We start from the raw sequence: 22,657 nt of genomic DNA on the forward strand, positions 1-22,657 counted from the left end.
TGTATTGTATCCATGCCTCTACACACCCAGACGCCTAACCTGTACATGCATTAGTTTATGAAAGTGAATAAGCAAGCAATGTTCTTCATGTGGTTTGTTAGCTTGTACTATTCAATCAAGGAAAAACAGTTATGATAGGCAAACAGAGTACATGTTAATTAGTGTATACAGAAATACTGTATGAGTCATGCCAAACCCACTATTTACTGACAGAGTAATGTTTACTGTAACAATCCCACCTGCCGTGGAGATCAGTGGTGTGGCTTGGTTACAGAAACATGTTCTCATGCATTCCCAAGATAACTGACATGTCAGTTTCTCTTATCTCACAGTCAACTGCACCTTGTTGAGTGTTCATTTGTTCCAGGTGTAAGTGCTTGTTTTTATCACAGTTTCTTGCTCACTGTCTTGCCAACTCCTCTGGTGAGAAACCTGCTTTTTCTAGAATCGTGATGCTGGGCTCGTTCCAGTTCAGGTTCCTATTGGAACGTGAGGCCAGCATTCTTTCCTCTCTTCTGGAAACTCTGGGAACAGTTTTCATTACTGCCTACTTATTATACTTTTTAATTGATTGGAACATGATGATTCTAGTATGTGGTTGCCATGGTCTGATTCCCCTGCTATATACGTTTCAAAACGTAATTGAAGAAATGACCATCCAGTCAGATTGAGGCCTGGCATTGTGTCATACTAAGTAAAAGGCTAAACGACTCTTTTAAAGCCCTAATCTTTTGTTACAATTTGGAAAGTGTTTAAAATAGATACACACTGAAGGCAGGGTGTACCAAGCTAAGGTAGTTGAGTGGTGTTTAAAATCAGTTATATGTTAAATAATATGTTTACCCATAGACATACATTTTGTGATGTGTTAGTGTGTGTTGTGCTGGTATGAGTGGATAAGACACAGCAGCTCTGATTAAGTTTTTAAACACCTCAATGTCACTGCTGGACTGAGAATAGTCCACCAACCAAAAATATCCAGCCAACAGTGCCCTGTGGGCAGCATCCTGTGACCAGTAATAAAGGACTAGAAGACCAACTCAAACAGCAACAAAAGATGAGCGATTGTGTCTGACTTTACATCTACAAGGTAAACCAACTAGGTAGGAGTGTCTAATAGAGTCGACGGTGAGTGGACACTGTATTAATAAACTCCAGCAGTGCTGCTGTGCCTGATCCACTTATACCAGCACAACACACACTAACACACCACCACCATGTCAGTGTTACTGCAGTGCTGAGAGTGATCCTCCACTTAAATAATACCTGCTCTGTGGTGGTCCTGGGAGAGTCCTGACCATTGAAGAACAGGGTGAAAGGGGGCTAACAAAGCATGCAGAGAAACAGATGGACTTCAGCCAGTAATTGTAGAACTAAAAAGTGCTTCTATATGGTAAGTGGAGCTGATAAAATAGACAGTGAGTGTAGAAACAAAGAGGTGGTCGTAATGTTATGGCTGATCGGTGTATAGTAATAGTAATTTAAGGTTAAGTGCCTTGTTTAGGTGCCCAGCAGTGGTCAACATTGACCTTTCAGTTTTCATATATACAAGATGCTCTAAACAAATGATTAACTATATGGTGTATCTGTCTCACATCCCTTATAAAAACGAATACTGTTCCTAACAGTCCTAAATGTCTTGTTAGAAAGTTAACGTTAAAATAAAACATATTTGGGATTCTAGTGTATTTTTTAACTATACTGTCATTTGTTATGTCTATTTGTAAATGTCACAGATTACAGATGGATTGTAATCTCTATCCATGCAGCTATTTCTTCTTCAAAACAGTTGTAAATCGTAACGGTAATGGGCCGTGCTGAGTAATTACATGCGGTATACTTCTCGTTGGAGTTATTTTATTGAATGGCTATGCATTTTATCACTCATACCTGTAAATTATACTTTGTATTCCCAGAGGCATTGCCTGGATAAATAATAATCTGATTGGTTGGTGGATGAGTGGTTGAGAGTAAAACATGGGCACTGATGTGGATTATTGCATGCATGTATTTAAAATTACCCCTGCATTGCTATAAAGGTGATGACATGAGTAATTTCTTTTCCTCTGCATAATTTTACACTGAATGGCTCTTGTGTTCACATTTTGTGTCTAACATAACTGCCAGGCACCAGTTCACAAAACTACATTTGTGGGACCACATGTCCTGTCTGGATAAAAAAAAAATGCTCAATGTGTATGGCTTACACTTCCAGTGTAGATTTTTCCAGTACTGTTGATGTACCACGCAGGACATAGTGAAGTCCGTCAAATTAGCATTATCGTCTTCATTTAAAACATACACAGTCATACAATATGCAAGATCTACAGCATGTGATAGCAATGGAACCAGAGGATTCAGAAACAACAAAGTATGTAAAGTGCTGGCAGACAGATCCAAAGGTTACATCACTGTCTGGGCACCAGGTGGTTTCAATAGATACTATGAGACAGAGGGTGTATTAGCCCAACCCCAACCAACCTTGATCCTGATGTTCACTCACAAAACCTCAATAACATTCTATGTTTGGAGTTCTGTAAGGGGTGAGCCAAGATCCAGACAATTCCAATAGGTTCACAGTTTTTTTCTCAAATTGTAGCTTATAATAAATACATTTTTTTAATGTCCATCACATATTTGGCAAGTGTATTAAAAAAAAGTTCATGTATTAGGAATAGAAAATAGACTGCCAGAGAACTGGGTAATGCGATAACTGTGTAATTTTAGCAGTTGCTATAATGCAGCTCAAGTCATTTACAATAAACCCAGAAATCTTTTTCACATAAATGCACATGCCAGCCTGCGTCTACAGCTGGGGTTCATCACTGTGACAAATTATCGAGTCATCGCAATGGCACCGTACATTAAAGGCTTTCTTGTAGGAAATGTTCAATGTTTACAAATTACCCCAGAAAGCAGAGCTTTGTATGTTCCACACTGAAAGACATGCTGGCATTTCATCAGCCATGCTGAATCTATAAACATAGCCAAGTACTACGAGTAACATATAAGTCTGAATTTGAGTATTGTATTGTATATTTAAAATATGGTATGAGTTTCATCCAATATGCTATAACAGTTAATCTGTGCCTAAACGTACAGCATAAAATGATCAACTGTAGTCTTAAATTGTTTTATTAAATATATTGGTTTCAACATTCAGAGATCTAGAAGGAAAATATCTGTGTTAGTGGGTGGGATATATTAGGCAGCAAGTGAACATTTTTTGTTGATGTTGAAGTTGATGTTGAAGTTGATGTGTCAGAAGCAGGAAAAATGGACAAGCGTAAGGATTTGAGCGAGTTTGACAAGGGTCAAATTGTGATGGCTACACGACTGGGTCAGAGCATCTCCAGTACTGTGGCTCTTGTGGGGTGTTTCCAGTCTGTAGTGGTCAGTATCTATCAAAAGTGGTCCAAGGAAGGAACAGTGGTAAACCGGCGACAAGGTCATGGGCGCCCAAGGCTGGGTGGGGAATGAAGGTTGGCCCGTGTGGTCCGATTCAACAGACGAGCTACTGAAGTTTAAAGTGCTGAAGAAGTTAATGCTGGTTCTGATAGAAAGGTGTCAGAATACACAGTGCATCACAGTTTGTTGCGTATGGGGCTGCATAGCCGCAGACCAGTCAGGGTGCCCATGCTGACCCATGTCCACCACCGAAAGTGCCAACAATAGGCATCGAAACTGTACCACAATGCAATGGAAGAAGGTGGCCTGGTCTGATTAATCACATTTTCTTTTACATCATGTGGATGGCCGGGTGCGTGTGTGTCGGATGCACTATGGGAAGAAGGCAAGCCGGTGGAGGGCAGTGTGATGCTTTGGGCAATGTTCTGCTGGGAACCATTAGGTCCTGCCATTCATGTGGATTTTACTTTGACACATACCACCTACCTAAGCACTGTTGCAGACCATTTTGTCAGCATTATTCTATATTCATCCAAAGGTCTGATATTAATAAAATTACAGACACACCTGAGATACCCTTGGTAAAATTAAATACATAATCAACTATAATGTTAGATGCAAAAATACGTACTACTTTAACTCTAATCATTTAAATTGTGTACAAATATTAACAGGAGTTATCAGGATGACTTAAAGCATAGTTTAAAAACAGCTGCTTAGAGAAAGGGTTTCACTATACAATGCCTGGCCAAAAATAGGATTTAAAAAAGCAAATACTTAGGAGCCTTTGATTGGATAATTACTGCAGTGATTAATATGTTTCAGCTGGCAATTTTATTTTAGCCTTAACTGATGCAGTAAGAAGCTCCTCATTACTTAAACAACCATGTCAGACATATCCTGTGGTCATGGAAAATATGTTAGTATGGTTCGGAAGCGTTATATTATTGGCTAAAATAAGTGGAATTGGATTAAAACATATTCAGTGTATTGAGCATGCATCAACATATTCAGTGTATTATTAAAACCTGGAAAGATAGTGGTGAACTGTCACGTTCACGGAGAGAATGTGGGTGGAAAAAAATCCTAAATGACCATGACCAAAAAAGCAACAGCAAAAAAGAGTATCACGTGTACAATTCAATACTAACTCATTCGGACTAAACAGCTATGTGACCATAAGAAAACTCTTGTTAGTGAGGCTAATCCAGAAGACTTAAATTTTCTAGGAACATAAAGAGTAATGGAAAAAGGTGATGTACTGGTGAGTCAAATTAAGAGCTATACACAAAGATATACATCACATCAGGAAGAGAAGAAACTGTTGAGAATCCTTGTGTAAAGCAAAAATAATCAAAATTTTAACAATTAGTATCCTCAGTTTCCATTTAAAAAGTGAAACTGATAAGAACGGTGATGTGGATGTCTGGTAAATTGTCTCTGTCCTTTTTTTAATTGTTGTAGGAGTTAAATTAATTTGCTTCCTCTCCACTAATGCCGATCCCCGCTTTGATTGAGGAGAACGAAGCTAACCCACGCCCCCTCCGACACATGGGCAGTAGCCGTATGCATTTTTTCACCTGCACTAGGTAAGTACTAATGCAGATCAGCCCTGTGTACAGAGAGACACACCCTGATCAACACACTCCTTCCCCGCCCCTGTGCAGGCGGTATCAATCAGCCAGCAGAGGTCGTAGTTGCATATGAGGAAACCCTATCCGGCTCACTACTACCACACCCCTATATGAACAACAGGCAATCCTGGTTCATGTGGCCGCACGGCCGCTAGTAGTTTTGTATTTATTTTATATATATATTTTGGCTGTCACGCGATTAAAATCTTTAATCGCAATTAATCACAAACTAATAACTAAGCAAAATTTAACAGTTATGCACATTTTTATTGCAAGAACATGTTTACCAATAAAAACATTCATAACATTATCATAAAATTATTCAATCTAAATTATTTTTAGAAAGCCAGCTAATGCCTATAGTTAACAGTTAAAACTGAAAGAGTTGTTAACAGCTACCCATCTTTCAGCCAGTTATGTAAAATGAGTCTGTTCACATTATCTGGCAAAAGTAAGGATCTTGTCCTGTTTATAACCCTGCCACTGAAAACAGGCGCTCATAATATGAACCATTTGTAGATGCAACTCCAGTGGCGTAACAAAAAAATTATGGGCCCCAGTGCAAAAAATTTTTTGGGCCCCCTCAACAAATTGAATATACTGATAGCTGATCAGAATGAAATAAAATGAATTTTAATGCACAGTTTTAGTTATTTTAATTGTACTTAATGGAAATATTGTAATATAATAATAACAACCTGGTGAGTGCAGCCAATGGGAAGGCAGTGAGGTGAGTGGTTGAGTTCATGTCATGGAGGACCCCCCCCATAATTAAAATTTTACGCGTTAATCTCGTTAATTAACGCAATTAACGACAGCCCTAATATATATTATATATATATATATATATATATATATATATATACAGTGTATCACAAAAGTGAGTACACCCCTCACATTTCTGCAAATATTTCATTATATCTTTTCATGGGACAACACTATAGACATGAAACTTGGATATAACTTAGAGTAGTCAGTGTACAGCTTGTATAGCAGTGTAGATTTACTGTCTTCTGAAAATAACTCAACACACAGCCATTAATGTCTAAATAGCTGGCAACATAAGTGAGTACACCCCACAGTGAACATGTCCAAATTGTGCCCAAATGTGTCGTTGTCCCTCCCTGGTGTCATGTGTCAAGGTCCCAGGTGTAAATGGGGAGCAGGGCTGTTAAATTTGGTGTTTTGGGTTCAATTCTCTCATACTGGCCACTGGATATTCAACATGGCACCTCATGGCAAAGAACTCTCTGAGGATGTGAGAAATAGAATTGTTGATCTCCACAAAGATGGCCTGGGCTATAAGAAGATTGCTAACACCCTGAAACTGAGCTACAGCATGGTGGCCAAGGTCATACAGCGGTTTTCCAGGACAGGTTCCACTCGGAACAGGCTTCGCCAGGGTCGACCGAAGAAGTTGAGTCCACGTGTTCGGCGTCATATCCAGAGGTTGGCTTTAAAAAATAGACACATGAGTGCTGCCAGCATTGCTGCAGAGGTTGAAGACGTGGGAGGTCAGCCTGTCAGTGCTCAGACCATACGCCGTACACTGCATCAACTCGGTCTGCATGGTCGTCATCCCAGAAGGAAGCTGACGCACAAGAAAGCCCGCAAACAGTTTGCTGAAGACAAGCAGTCCAAGAACATGGATTACTGGAATGCCCTGTGGTCTGACGAGACCAAGATAAACTTGTTTGGCTCAGATGGTGTCCAGCATGTGTGGCGGCGCCCTGGTGAGAAGTACCAAGACAACTGTATCTTGCCTACAGTCAAGCATGGTGGTGGTAGCATCATGGTCTTGGGCTGCATGAGTGTTGCTGGCACTGGGGAGCTGCAGTTCATTGAGGGAAACATGAATTCCAACATGTACTGTGACATTCTGAAACAGAGCATGATCCCCTCCCTTCGAAAACTGGGCCTCATGGCAGTTTTCCAACAGGATAACGACCCCAAACACAACCTCCAAGATGACAACTGCCTTGCTGAGGAAGCTGAAGGTAAAGGTGATGGACTAAACCCAATTGAGCACCTGTGGCGCATCCTCAAGTGGAAGGTGGAGGAGTTCAAGGTGTCTAACATCCACCAGCTCCGTGATGTCATCATGGAGGAGTGGAAGAGGATTCCAGTAGCAACCTGTGCAGCTCTGGTGAATTCCATGCCCAGGAGGGTTAAGGCAGTGCTGGATAATAATGGTGGTCACACAAAATATTGACACTTTGGGCACAATTTGGACATGTTCACTGTGGGGTGTACTCACTTATGTTGCCAGCTATTTAGACATTAATGGCTGTGTGTTGAGTTATTTTCAGAAGACAGTAAATCTACACTGCTATACAAGTTGTACACTGACTACTCTAACTTATATCCAAGTTTCATGTCTATAGTGTTGTCCCATGAAAAGATATAATGAAATATTTGCAGAAATGTGAGGGGTGTACTCACTTTTGTGATACACTGTATATACAGTATATTCAATATCTGTGAGAAGTTTGCCATTTTCTTATTGTGTTCTTCAAGTTTTCCTCCGGGTATCCCCTGCAACAGCCAGTACAATGATTTTATTTATGGCTTCTTGAGTTTTAAATATCCTTTTCCAATTTAGAAAGTAAGTAACAGTTGACTCATTCATGATTCTTATTAGATTACTCCTTTTCTGCCTGATGTAATGTGAGTGTTAGCTTAATATAAGTGTAACATAGTGGCTGCTGAATGTTGTTCAATGTTGCTGATCTAGGATAGGAGTCGTAGCCCTCTGTTTTGCCTGTCTTGGCAGGTAGATGGGGCTTGGAGGCACAGTAGTGTGTGATCTGTCAATCCCTCTTGATTGCTGTAAGTTGTAAGTGAAAATTCTGCTATATATCATGGTTTCTCTCTGATTTCCGCCAGCTCTTTTGTTTGCACACTTAATTCCAGATTGCTCATTTTGGTCTGGTTTTCTGCTGACATGGGATGTCAGTGTTCTTTTGGTTTCTGGGAATCCACCCCAGTCTTGAAGCGTTTTGGGCCTCAATATGGAAATGCACTGGTAGAGCGGATTGCCCCAGTGGCCGTGTGACATCCGTTTTCCACAGCTCATGAATAGCCAAACCAGCAGGTTCTGATAGTTCCCTGTCTGTTCTATTTCCGATGGCTTGGTCGCAGAAGGCTGGATTTTATTTGTAATGTGTTAGTTACTTTTGCAGCCATATTACCTTACCATAAATTACCTTGATTTAACATTTGCACCGGTTCTATTTCCATTCTTGCATGTGGATTCGTCTCAGCGTGCTGCTTCCAGCCCAATTACAGTAAGTGTGTTCATTTTTAATAGTGGTACAGCATGGACTAAAACTTAGCAATTTATAAACCTGCAGCAGGGAATCACATCTACAGAAAAGATTCACAGCAGTCATTAAAGTCAGATCAACAAAACACAATCTGGAATAGACTCTCCTCACTGGCGTTCTCACTTTCAACCAAAAGAGAATAGAACTAATGTCGGCAGTGAAAAATAAACTACATGAATTCACAGGAACAGCCAAACTGAATAATAAACCATAACTCATTCAAGCTTAAATAAATACTGAACCCTCCTTTTTCGGAAAGGTATTAAGCACTTAATTTTTTTTAAATTTTGTGCTATTGAGGATAAAAAAAGGAAAATTGGGATGGAATGTCATAATACTGCAACCATCTGGTGTACGGCAGGTTCCACTAGATCTAACCTCAAGGCCTTTTCCACTGCTCAACATATCTGGACTTTTGGTATAATGAAACATGAGCATGCTGTAAAAAAAACCTGGAACAGGCAGTTTCTGCCCATAAACCCAGCAGTGTTTTAAAAATATATCAGTTTGGCAGGTAAGAGTTGGCTAAAATTCCTTTATGGCAACGTAAAAGACTAGTACTGGCTTATAAATTTTAAACAGAGTTTGTTGCCGCCATAATAGGACTACTGTTCTCACCAGTCTATAATCCAAAATTGTATTCTACTAGTAGGATAATGTCAAGCCACATATTCACAAACTGTCAAATTGGTGAATAAATTCAGTTGATTTAAATGTTTACATGATTTCCAATTTCCTTTGTGACAGGCTAGAGAAGATTGGGATTTTCCAGTTGATAGACCACTCAAACACAGTGTTCTTAAATGCAATGGCATGGAAGCATTCCCAATTTGCATATACACCGATCAGCCATAACATTAAAACCACCTCCTTGTTTCTACACTCACTGTCCATTTTATCAGCTCCACTTACCATATAGAAGCATTTTGTAGTTCTACAATTACTGACTGTAATCCATCTGTTTCTCTACATGCTTTGTTAGCCCCCTTTCATGGTGTTCTTCTATGGTCTCCCAGGACCACTACAGAGCAGGTATTATTTAGGTGGTGGATCATTCTCAGCACTGCAGTGACAATGACATGGTGGTGGTGTGTTAGTGTGTGTTGTGCTGGTATGAGTGAATCAGACACAAAAAATGGACAGTGAGTGTAGAAACAAGGAGGTGGTTTTAATGTTATGACTGATCGGTGTATATTCATATAGACTGGGTTTGTTATAAAGGTGAAGACATTCCTATAGCTGTTTCATTATAATTGTTTTAATCTACTCACTGAGGTTAAATTAAAGTAACCTGTCAATCATTATACACAGGTTAATTTAAATGTTTAAAAATTACAGTTGAGATGCACTTGAAGTAATTGCTTGAATTCCTGCACCAGTCCTAAGTAAACACAGGAGTAATTTCTAAGGATGTCCTCACCCTCACCCAGACCTGTTTACTACGGAGAATGGTTTGGCATTTTTGTGGGAGCTCTTGTTGCTTTTAAAGCTTAACCTTTCTAAATCTTTAAACAAGCCACTGTAATGCCATGAATGCCATGATTAACCCCCTAAAGCAAATGCTGCACTTGATTTGATTAAGTCACATTTTAATTACACCAGCTATGTGAAGAAGTTAGATCTCTTTGGCTGTCCCCCTGAGCTCCCATTCACCTTACTGGACAAAGGGGGAGATTTTCTGCAAGCCTAAACATCCTTATTGGGTTACACAAAGAGAATAATGAGTGCTTTTCTGTTGTCTCAGCCGATCTGAAGTTAAGCTCTACAGAGCGAGCATTCACTGACGATGCACATTTACATATACATGAGAGTTAAAAAAGCCCTTTGGCGTTTGGATTAGTTCAGCCTGCCGAAGGCTTGGCTACCTTTCCACATCACTAATGCTTTATAGGGGATCTTGATCGGACAATAAAGTGTGCATCCTTTGATCTGGAATTTAGCATCAAAATGTTCATTGTGTTGTTAAGTGGTTGAAGAAGTTTTCAATTGACTACCACTAAAATGTTTTTTTCACAAAATGTTTATTAAGCTAGCTATTACAGTTTTTCAATGCCTTTAATTGTCAATTTCAGTGTTTTTTTACAACCCCAAATCAGAAAAAGTTGGGACAACATGGAAAATGCAAATAAAAAAAAAACTGAGATATTTCATGTTTTGTTTGCTCAACTTCATTTCATGTATTAATAAACATCCATTCCTGCATTTCAGACCTGAAACACATTCCAAAAGAAGTTGGGACGGTAAAGCATTTACCACTTTGTAATGTTACCATTCCTTTTCACCACACTTAAAAGACGTTTTGGCACTGAGGATACCAAGTGATTTAGTGTTTCAGCTTTTATTTTGTCCCATTCTTCCTGCAAACACGTCTTAAGATGTGCAACAGTATGGGGTCGTCGTTGTTGCATTTTTCTTCAAAATCCTCAACACATTCTCTATTGGGGACAGGTCAGGACTGCAGGCAGGCCAGTTCAGCCATGCCTTTGTAATGTGTGCAGCATGTGGTTTTGCATTGTCTTGTTGAAAAATGCATGGACGTCCCTGGCAAAGATGACGTCTTGAAGGCAGCATACAGTGTATCACAAAAGTGAGTACACCCCTCACATTTCTGCAGATATTTAAGTATATCTTTTCATGGGACAACACTGACAAAATGACACTTTGACACAATGAAAAGTAGTCTGTGTGCAGCTTATATAACAGTGTCAATTTATTCTTCCCTCAAAATAACTCAATATACAGCCATTAATGTCTAAACCACCGGCAACAAAAGTGAGTACACCCCTAAGAGACTACACCCCTAAATGTCCAAATTGAGCACTGCTTGTCATTTTCCCTCCAAAATGTCATGTGATTTGTTAGTGTTACTAGGTCTCAGGTGTGCATAGGGAGCAGGTGTGTTCAATTTAGTAGTACAGCTCTCACACTCTCTCATACTGGTCACTGAAAGTTCCAACTTGGCACCTCATGGCAAAGAACTCTCTGAGGATCTTAAAAGACGAATTGTTGCGCTACATGAAGATGGCCAAGGCTACAAGAAGATTGCCAACACCCTGAAACTGAGCTGCAGCACAGTGGCCAAGATCATCCAGCGTTTTAAAAGAGCAGGGTCCACTCAGAACAGACCTCGCGTTGGTCGTCCAAAGAAGCTGAGTGCACGTGCTCAGCGTCACATCCAACTGCTGTCTTTGAAAGATAGGCGCAGGAGTGCTGTCAGCATTGCTGCAGAGATTGAAAAGGTTGGGGGTCAGCCTGTCAGTGCTCAGACCATACGCCGCACACTACATCAAATTGGTCTGCATGACTGTCACCCCAGAAGGAAGCCTCTTCTGAAGTCTCTACACAAGAAAGCCCACAAACAGTTTGCTGAAGACATGTCAACAAAGGACATGGATTACTGGAACCATGTCCTATGGTCTGATGAGACCAAGATTAATTTGTTTGGTTCAGATGGTCTCAAGCATGTGTGGCGGCAATCAGGTGAGGAGTACAAAGATAAGTGTGTCATGCCTACAGTCAAGCATGGTGGTGGGAATGCCATGGTCTGGGGCTGCATGGGTGCAGCAGGTGTTGGGGAGTTACATTTCATTGAGGGACACATGAACTCCAATATGTACTGTGAAATACTGAAGCAGAGCATGATCCCCTCTCTCCGGAAACTGGGTCGCAGGGCAGTGTTCCAGCATGATAATGACCCCAAACACACCTCTAAGACGACCACTGCTTTATTGAAGAGGCTGAGGGTAAAGGTGATGGACTGGCCAAGCATGTCTCCAGACCTAAACCCAATAGAACATCTTTGGGGCATCCTCAAGCGGAAGGTGGAGGAGTGCAAAGTCTCAAATATCCGCCAGCTCCGTGATGTCGTCATGGAGGAGTGGAAAAGCATTCCAGTGGCAACCTGTGAAGCTCTGGTAAACTCCATGCCCAGGAGAGTTAAGGCAGTTCTGGGAAATAATGGTGGCCACACAAAATATTGACACTTCAGGAACTTTCACTAAGGGGTGTACTCACTTTTGTTGCCGGTGGTTTAGACATTAATGGCTGTATATTGAGTTATTTTGAGGGAAGAATAAATTGACACTGTTATATAAGCTGCACACAGACTACTTTTCATTGTGTCAAAGTGTCATTTTGTCAGTGTTGTCCCATGAAAAGATATACTTAAATATCTGCAGAAATGTGAGGGGTGTACTCACTTTTGTGATACACTGTATGTTGCTCTAAGATCTCAATGTACTTTTCTGCATTAATGCCGTCATCACAGAAGTGTTAATGACCTTTGCCAAGGGCACTGACACAGCCCCATACCATGACAGACACTGGCTTTTGGACTCGGCTGATAACAGTCTGGATGGTCCTTTTCGTCTTTGGTCCGGAGCACACGGCGTCCATTTTTTCCAAAATAAAGACCTGAAATGCTGATTGATTGGACCACAATACATGTTTCCACTGTGTGATGTTCCATCCTAGATGCCTCCGAGCCCAGAGAAGTTGATGCCGCTTCTGGACATGGTTAACATAAGGCTTCTTTTTTGCACAGTAAAGTTTTAAGTGGCATTTGTGCATGTAACTCTGTATTGTAGTGCCTGACAAATATTTGCCAAAGTAACCCCTCACCCATGTGGTTATATCAGCTATTGTTGAGTGGCGGTTCTTGATGCAGTGCCGTCTGAGGGATCAAAGATCACAGGCATTCACCTTAAGCTTGCACCCTTGGTCTTCACGCACTGAAATTCCTCCCGATTCCTTGAAACGTTTAATGATATCATGCACTGTAGAGGGAGAAATATGCAAATCCCTTCCAATCTTTCTTTGAGGTACATTGTTTTTAAACATTTCAATCATTTTCTCACACATTTGTTGATAAACTGGAGATCCTCTGGCCAAGACTCAGCCTTTCCTGGATGCTGCTTTTGTACCAAACCATGATTACAATCACCTGTTTGGAATCACATCATTATTTAGTTTTTTCACCTCATTACTAGCCCTAAATTGCCCCTGTCCCAACTTTTTGGGGACTTTTTTTTAAGTAAATGTAAGGAACCCTGCATTTTATTTTATTTGCATTTTCCATATTGTTCCAACTTTTTCTTATTTGGGGTTGTAGTTTTGTTATGAATTGTGTTCCTGTTCAAGTGGTGTATCATTTATTTGGTTGACCAAGCACCAACCAAGCATGTCAGTATTAAATAGAGGCAGGTGTGTAGCGGAGATGATTTCAGCCAAACATTCTATCTAAAACATGTGAATTCTTTGAAGTCATCCTTTAAGCATCCTCTGTTTCTCCAATGACATTCTATCACCTGCCAGGCAAGTCCAGACAGAGTGAAGAGCTTTATACTTCATCGTCTACCCTTGCCCTCCTCCTAGTTTCCTCATGAAGCTAAAGTAAACCGCTGACTCACTGTCAGAGCAAACTCACATGCAGAGGCAAATGTTGCAGATAAAAACAAACTAGTAACAGAAATGAACCCATCTATTTTCAGTTGTTGTTTGCACAGTCTATCTGATCTAAACCAACAGATGCTTATATTTTGATTGCTTTTCCTTTATTGATTGATTGATTTATTGCGAAAGTTCCTTTTGAGGAGATTTAAAGTCTGTGGTGGTGACGGTGGAGTGGAAGCAGGATTATCAAATCTCGTTACTTACATAGTGAGGGCTTGACCTCTTTTTTTAAATCGACACTGACCTCTGACCTGTGTGCCACTGATTAAATGGGGGAAGGGGGCAATAGGTGGAAATTGGGGGCACCAATTTTCCTCTCCGAAAAGAAGAATGAGTACAAAGTAAATCTAAGACACAGTTATTCCAAGTGAATCAGTAAGAAACTAATTTATTTGTATTGCTTATGTATGAGTTGGACTATAACCAATAACAATGAAGAATCTTTCATAAAAGGATATTTTATTAATTTATGTTATTTTTAGGGCTGTCGAAGTTAACGCGATAATAACGCATTAACGCGACCTCAATTTAACGCGATTAAAAAAATTAGTGCCATTAACGCAAATTCTAGTTCATGTTGACACTTGACTGGTAGAACAAACGTTTTAATGTCGGACTTGCCACCGTTTTTCATTTGCGGTTTGTTAACATAATGTAACCGATCGTGGTAGTGATGCACTTGCATAATAAAGAAATAAATACACGCTATATTCACAAGTTGTCGGGAGCAGAACACTTTATTACACTTAATTAACTTCTTCTTCTGTACCGAATACCGGTGTTACGGAGAATTCAGTTCCCCCTGTTTCCCCTTTAACGCGCATGTGCAAAAATCATGACCTTTTTTTCAGTCGCTTCGTTGAGCGTCGGTTTATTTGGAATATGTATTTATAGCGGTGTGTTCTTTTCAAATGTCATGTTGTATGTTAGGTAGTTTGTGATTAAATACATACTTTAAAGTATTGAATGAACTACAGTCAGAGGTTTTATTGCTCCACCGCAAGTCAGAGGTTTTCACACTGCTGTCTTCATCCTTGCTGTCAATCAACCAGAATTAACGTGTCAGATTTAATTGTAAATAAATCCTAATACAGGACATGCTCTTATTCACACACTAGATTAAGGTTATTCATCTCAGCTGCACTACCATTTACTTTCATAGTTTCATTTATGGTGATCTCTCTTCTTCATTTAAACTTAACAAACTTCATCCATGTGATTTTAAAATTAACAAACAGTATGTAGAACAAGTTTAACCTATAGATCAGTCCATTATACTAACACAGGGGGGAACACATTTACCTGGAGACCTGGAGAATATGGTTCCCCACATGTATATCACTGTGTGATTATTCTTTTTTTTTTTTTTTATGCAAACTACAGGCACACACACATTTTAAGAACAAAATATCTGTATTAGAAATTAGTGTTAAACTAAATTATGCATATATTACAATTATGCAAATATATAATAAAGAAATCCACCTCAATGCAAATTAAAACTTAAATACATATTTATAGCTTAATAGAAATATATATATTTTTAAATGAAATAAAATAAAATCTGGGATGTGCCCTGGGATTGACTAGCATCACATCCATAGTGCACTCCTGCCGTACGTCCAGTTTCCCCAGGAACAGTTCTGGATCCTCCACGGCCATGACCAGGATAAAGCAGTTACTAAACAGAAATGAATGATTAATTTACTATCTACTGTTTAAATAAACTAAAAGAGCAAAATAAAATAAAATACAGCAACAAGCAAACTTTTTAGAAATAACGTCCCAGTTAACCTTGGTCTAATCTTCAGTACATGCCGGACAATGAAGGTCTTCCTCTACTGGTGGGTTGCCAACACATGACTGGTGGTACCATCTGTCACATCCATCACAGGCTATAATAGATAGATCACTTTATTAATCCCAGAGGGAAAGTCAAGGACATACATGTATAATAGCATGGTGCAATGAAAAAGCCAATAAAATTAAGGCATTATTACTATTTCTTTGGTACCACCAGTCATGTGTTGGCAACCCACCAGTAGAGGAAGACCTTCATTGTCCGGCATGTACTGAAGATTAGACCAAGGTTAACTGGGACGTTATTTCTAAAAAGTTTGCTTGTTGCTGTATTTTATTTTATGTTGCTCTTTTAGTTTATTTAAACAGTAGATAGTAAATTAATCATTCATTTCTGTTTAGTAACTGCTTTATCCTGGTCATGGCCGTGGAGGATCCAGAACTGTTCCTGGGGAAACTGGACGTACGGCAGGAGTGCACTGTGGATGGGATGCTAGTCAATCCCAGGGCACATCCCAGATTTTATTTTATTTCATTTTAAAATATATATATTTTTATTAAGCTATAAATATGTATTTAAGTTTTAATTTGCATTGAGGTGGATTTCTTTATTATATATTTGCATAATTGTAATATATGCATAATTTAGTTTAACACTAATTTTTAATACAGATATTTTGTTCTTAAAATGTGTGTGTGCCTGTAGTTTGCATAAAAAAAAAAAAAAAGAATCATCACAGTGATATACATGTGGGGAACCATATTCTCCAGGTAAATGTGTTCCCCCCTGTGTTGTTAGTATAATGGACTGATCTATAGGTTAAACTTGTTCTACATAATAACAACAGTTAAATACATCACCAGCATCACTGTAGTGTTTTATAATTACACACACAGTGATATACATGTGGGGAACCATATTCCCCAGGTCTCCAGGTAAATGTGTTCCCCCCTGTGTTGTTAGTGTAATGGACTGATCTATAGGTTAAACTTGTTCTACATACTGTTTGTTAATTTTAAAATCACATGGATGAAGTTTGTGAAGTTTAAATGAACGAGAGATCACCATGAATGAAACTATTCTTGAAAGTAAATGGTAGTGCAGCTGAGATGAATAACCTTAATCTAGTGTGTGAATAAGAGCATGTCCTGTATTAGGATTTATTTACAATTAAATCTGACCCGGTAATTCTAGTTGATTGACAGCAAGGATGAAGACAGCAGTGTGAAAACCTCTGACTTGCGGTGGAGCAATAAAACCTCTGACTGTAGTTCATTCAATACTTTAAAGTATGTATTTAATCACAAACTACCTAACATACAACATGAAATGTGAAAAGAACACACCGCTATAAATACATATTCCAAATAAACCGACGCCCAACGAAGCGACTGAAAAAAACGTCATGATTTTTGCACATGCGCGTTAAAGGGGAAACAGGGGGAACTGAATTCTCCGTAACACCGGAAAGCTGAGTCAAGCACGTTAGTTCATGAACTATGGAAGCCCCAAAGGGTCAAAACACACTCACTTCGTGTAGAAACGTCCATCAAACCATCGAAACACATCCTTCTTGTATGTGACGATCGTCACGATACAACCACAGACAAGTCTGATACAATAACTACGCCTTATCCCACCTAAAGCACCGCTGATCTACAATGTTTGCTGATGGAGAAATTCTAACCTACAATCTGACATTTACTGCCTAGTATGTGAGTGAATAAACTCCCTTACAGTTTTCTCTTGTCCCAGCAGTTTTTAACATAAGTACATTTAGCATAAAATGTGTTCACCATTTTAATTGTAACATTTCACTTAAAAATCCTTGTTTTCTATAACATTTACACAGATTTTTTTTAATGCGATTAATCGCGATTAACTATATGAAATTCTGAGATTAATCGCGATTAAAAATTTTAATCGTTTGACAGCCCTAGTTATTTTATTATATTATATTTTATTTTAAGACTTGAACACCTTTTAGACAGTTGCAAAGTAGTTGTGCATCACTTTAAACTTTGCATTTTTTAACTTGGCATTTATTACACCCTGAGCTGATTATTGACAGTGTGTGATAACCATAATATTTTGCTGGGAAAGTTGTGTTTGGGTAAATACAGAATAAAAAAGTATAGCTAAAAGTATGTGGACAACCCTTCTAATTATTATGTTCAGGTGTTTTATTCACACCCTAAGCAGTTACAGTATATATTATAATATAAATAATAAAAGGTTGCCTATGCCTCTGTGAACTACCTCAGTCAAGTCAAATTTATTTGTTTAGTGCTTTTTGCAATAGACATTGCATCGCAAAGCAACTTTACGGAATCCAGGACCGACAGACCAAAAACCCCAGTTGAGCTAGTCAAGGGCAATTGTGGCAAGGAAAAACTCCCTTAAAATTACAGGAAGAAACCTTGAGAGGAACCAGACTCAGCAGGGACCTATCCTTCTTGGGTGGCCTAGAGAATAATTTGAATGAATAGTACTTACACAAGCACTGTCGCCTCACAGCAAGAAGGTCCTGGGTTCGATCCCCAGGTGGGGCGGTCCGGGTCCTTTCTGTATAAAGTTCGCATGTTCTCCCCGTGTCTGCGTAAGTTTCCTCCAGGAGCTTCGGTTTCCGCCCACAGTCCAAAAACATGCAGTCAAGTTAATTGGAGACACTGAATTGCCCTATAGGTGAACGTGTGTGTGTGTCTGCTCTGCGATGGACTGGCGCCCCGTCCAGGGTGTTACTGTGTGCCTTGCGCCCATTGAGAGGCTGGGATAGTCTCCAGCACCCCCCCCCCCCCAAAACCTAATTGGATAAGCAGTTAAGACAGTGAGTGAGTATTTACACAAATCATACAAACACAGAATTAATTTAAACTAAAAGTTATAACTAGCAAAATAATAATAATAATAATTCAAAAACAAAGAGTTCAGTCCAGTCTGTGATAAAGTCCGTAGTGAGTTCTTGACATTTTTAGTGTAAACACGGCAGGTTCCCGTCATATGCATAAGGATCTGCATTGTTGGCACGGCAGTCTCGACTTGCAGTCCTCAATCTCGGGTGGATAAACAGGTTTTCGTCAGAACCACCTCGGGGTAAAAAACGGAAAATGTAGTTAAAATGTGAAATCGTTAAAAGTAAAATGTCAGTTTTGCAGAGAGTAGCATGAGACTCTGTCACCCCTAATTATTACAGCATAACTAAAAGGGAGAGCAAGCAGGTAACATAGTCATGAAGGATTTCACAGGACGTCAGCGCCCACCTCCCCACGTCATCAAACCTGAGTGATCGGACAAGAGAGGCAGAACGATAGCAACCACACATCCCTGATCACCACAAGTTTCTTTTTATATATTTTATATGTTTTAGATTTTAATTAAAAATATCTAATTATTAAAAAAAAAAACTCAAAAACATTTAATGACCCAAGAGAGAAAAATCCAAGAGGGAAAATCCAACATAGTATGAGTTAATAATGTAAAGATAATGTAAAATGTAAAAAATGGCATATAAAATGTATCTTTGATGTCTAAAACGTTCCCAAAACAATTAAAGTTGTTGTACTTTGTATATAAACTTCACATATGTGTCCTTAATTTACCTTAATGGTCAATTATTCTGGATACTACAGATCAGACACTGGCAATCTACCAAACCTTGTTAACAACAATGTTAAGATACAATTGTATACGTTTAAAACATGCTAAATCAACTGTCGGTTTAGGAAGAACAGCTTTGTCACAATGATTCTGTACACTTCCAAATGAATCTCTCTAAAGCAGTCTGAGCTAGCAGTGTTGTGCTTTAGTGCTATCCTCTCCCTCAAAATGCTGCTTCATCACTTTCGCTTCAACAGCTCGTTTCCAGCATCATCTGCCCTGATATATTCTCCTGTTCCAGCTGACAAAAGCAGGCACAAGTCCACTGATTTGTCATGCAGGAAATGCTGACAGTCCTGCACATAGCATAAATTTTGTAATGGGGTCAAATGTGGTGATTCTTTTAGGGTACAGCTAGCAAAGCCTTCACCAGTATTTCATCATGCTATGTAAATATAAAGACAAAGGCTCTGATTTACTAAGCTTCCAAAATAAAGCATACTTATTTGTATGTAAAATCTACAAAAAAGTAAAAACCATAGATGAATGTGTACTTTGTGGCTGTATTGTGTAAAATGTATAAAGTATGATTGCAAATATCAAAGACTATACTAACCTCTTATGTCACACCATGTCTTTTACAAGTGTGAGTAAACTTTTGACTTCAGTTTCACCTTAGATGCTCTTGCACTGAAAATATTCATCTTAAATCAAGATCTTATTAGGTAAACCTGTAACTATAGTCTCTGTACTTTTAACTTCTAAAGAAGTATGAGTTGTAACACAGTGTACCAAAATTTCAACCACATTTCAAGATAAGCTTTGAGTTTGGGATGTCAAGAACAATAGCTGTTAAATATTTAACCATCACATTTACTTCAGGTATTAAAAGCTTTAGCATAAATACCTTGGACTAGTATTCAGTATTCTGCGTTTAAGCATATGGTTATTACATTTGAGTGGGCAGTGGTAGTCTAGTTGGTTGGGCTTTGGTCTATCAACTGAAGGGTTGAGAGTTTGAATCTCAGCTTTGCCATGCAGCCACTGTTGGGCCCTTGAGCAAGCCTCTTAACCCTCTCTGCTTCAGGGGTGCCGTACAATGGCTGACCCTGCTCTCTGATCTGGACTGATATGCGACTAAAGAATTTCATTTTACTGTACATGTATATAGAAATAAAGGCATTCTTCTACAGATGTATTACCTTTTTCTATTAATTACATTACTTTATTGTTTGAAAAATGAGGGTACTTAATGTTGCAGTCTTGGTCCATTTGAGATGAGCTTGGTCCCAGAATTCTTTGGCAGTGTTTGTGCATAGAATTGTTGCAAGCTATTCTCTTTGCATAATTGATATTCAGCTTGCATTTGTTGTGGTTGACTGTGTTAAATGACAGTGGGTTCTCAAAGTACTTCCATGCCTGTCGCTGAATTTAGCACAATAGCATATCAATTTATTACGTACTGCCATCTGATGGCTCGATGTTCATTCACAATCATAGTGATTTTCTAATCTTTCCACAACATGATGAAGAATATATGGTCAGACCTAAATTATTTACAATCTTGTGTGGAGATTTTTGAATAACCTAAACTCTTTTTCCCTTTACTTTCTTACCGTGAAATATTTTAAAATGGTGTAACTTGAATTTTCTATGAAGTGTTTACTCTCATTTTTCCACATTCCAACATTTTAAGTGTGTTGCAGGCATTCATTTATTTATTGTCTGTTTTACTATTGCTTTATCCAATCCAGGGTCACAGTGAGTCCAATTCACTGGGCGAAAGGCAGGAAACACTCCAGACAGGTCGCCAGTCCAGTTAACCTGACTGCATGTCTTTGGACTGTAGGACAAGACAGGGGCTTCCAGAGAAAAACCATGCAGATACAGGGAGAACATGCAAACTCTGCACAGAAATGACCCAGACTGCTCAGTCAAACCCAGGATCTTCTTGATGTATGGTGACTGTTAAAGAGAATTATCAAATCACAGATTCTCTTTTTAAGGGATCTTCAAAAAGTTTCCGCACTTTTATATTTTGGTAGAAAATGGTGAGGGTGGGAGGAGTAGTAATTGTTCGTGCCTGAGAGACTGAGAGAGAGTGGAGTTCTTTTTTGGACTTCTCAAAGAAGCTTTAAGGGGAAGAAGATTTTCATGTGATGATGATGTGAAAGCAGCAGTGCATCAGTGGCTACATGCTCAACCAAAAACATTTTTGCTTATGGCATTAGAAAGTTGGTACGACGCTGGGAAAATGCACTGCAAAGGAAGGTGACTATGTAAAAATCAAGTTTATTAAACTCTATTAAAGTTTTAATAATAAAGAACCCTCATAATTCAGGGAAATGATATGTATGTAAACCTGAGACTATGACTTATACTAACGTTTTTTTTAAAAATTATTTTATTTGTGCATTTTTTCCACTTTTTCTCCCTTTTTTGCGGGTCCAATTGCCCGATGGCGTCGTGCTTCCTCTCCACCAATGCCGATCCCTGCTCTGATTGAGGAGAATGAAGCTAACCCACGCCCCCTCCGACACGTGGGCAGCATGACGTATCCATATTATCACCTACACTTTGACGAGTGCAGTGCAGCTCAGTGTTGTGTACGTAGAGACACACCCTGAGAGCACTCTTTCCTCATCTCTGTGCAGGCGCCATCAACAGCCAGCAGAGGTCTTAATTGCACCAGTTATGAGAGAGAGACCTCATCCGGCTTAGTCCTGCCCATTTCTGAACAACAAGCCAATCATTGTCCATGTGGCTGCTCAGCCTTAGGCGGAAGGCAGAGCTGAGATTTGATACGATGTATTCAAGATCCCATCTCTGGTGGCCATACATGTGGAATTTGGGTAACACCCTTTCTGTTTCAGCATGACTGGACATACCCTGTGTTCAAAGTGTTATCCATAAAGACGCGGTTTGTTGAATTTGGTGTGGAGAAACTGCTGTGGCACAGAGCCCTGACCTCAACCATACTGTACACATTTTGAATGAATTGAAACATTAATTGCAGGCCAGATCTTCTCATCTAGCATCAGTACCTGACTGTGAGAAAGCTGTTTGGACTAAATGGGGACGAATTTCCACAAACATACTTCAAAATCTTGTGGAAAGCCGTTCATAAAAAGTGGAGGGTATCCTAGCTAAATAAAAAGGGGTAAGAGTCCACATTAATATCCACAGTTTTGGAAGGGAACAAAGTCATGGTCAAGTGTCCTTATATTTATGGCCATATGGTGTTCTTTCGGCCATGGAGTGTGTGTGTGTGTGTGTGTGTGTGTGTAAATGTGTCACATTCTCTAACAGACACTCAACCACTCTTTTAGAGCAGCTCTAACTGGCAGGTCTCTTTACAGCCATGACTCCTGTCTGTATCTTGTTTCAGGGCTATTTTTTACTGCTCAGCCGCTGAAAGGTTTCTAGAATCAGCGTGTCAG

At 39.3% G+C, this 22,657-nt stretch overlaps 1 long non-coding RNA gene across 2 annotated transcripts; it reads right to left on the bottom strand.

The window, feature by feature from the left end:
- Positions 1-15,285: 15,285 nt before the first annotated feature.
- On the bottom strand, positions 15,286-17,174 carry LOC134323523 (uncharacterized). 2 transcript variants are annotated; one of them, XR_010014059.1, is made up of 3 exons: positions 16,967-17,174; positions 15,614-15,714; positions 15,286-15,500 (listed from the first exon to the last, which is right to left on the bottom strand). It is a non-coding gene; the product is annotated as an uncharacterized LOC134323523 (long non-coding RNA). The 2 variants fall into 2 exon arrangements; XR_010014060.1 differs by lacking the exon at positions 16,967-17,174 and adding an exon at positions 16,802-16,897.
- Positions 17,175-22,657: the final 5,483 nt, after the last annotated feature.

The sequence above is a fragment of the Trichomycterus rosablanca genome, chromosome 1 (assembly GCF_030014385.1).
Source record: "Trichomycterus rosablanca isolate fTriRos1 chromosome 1, fTriRos1.hap1, whole genome shotgun sequence".
Classification (NCBI taxonomy): Eukaryota; Metazoa; Chordata; class Actinopteri; order Siluriformes; family Trichomycteridae; genus Trichomycterus; species Trichomycterus rosablanca.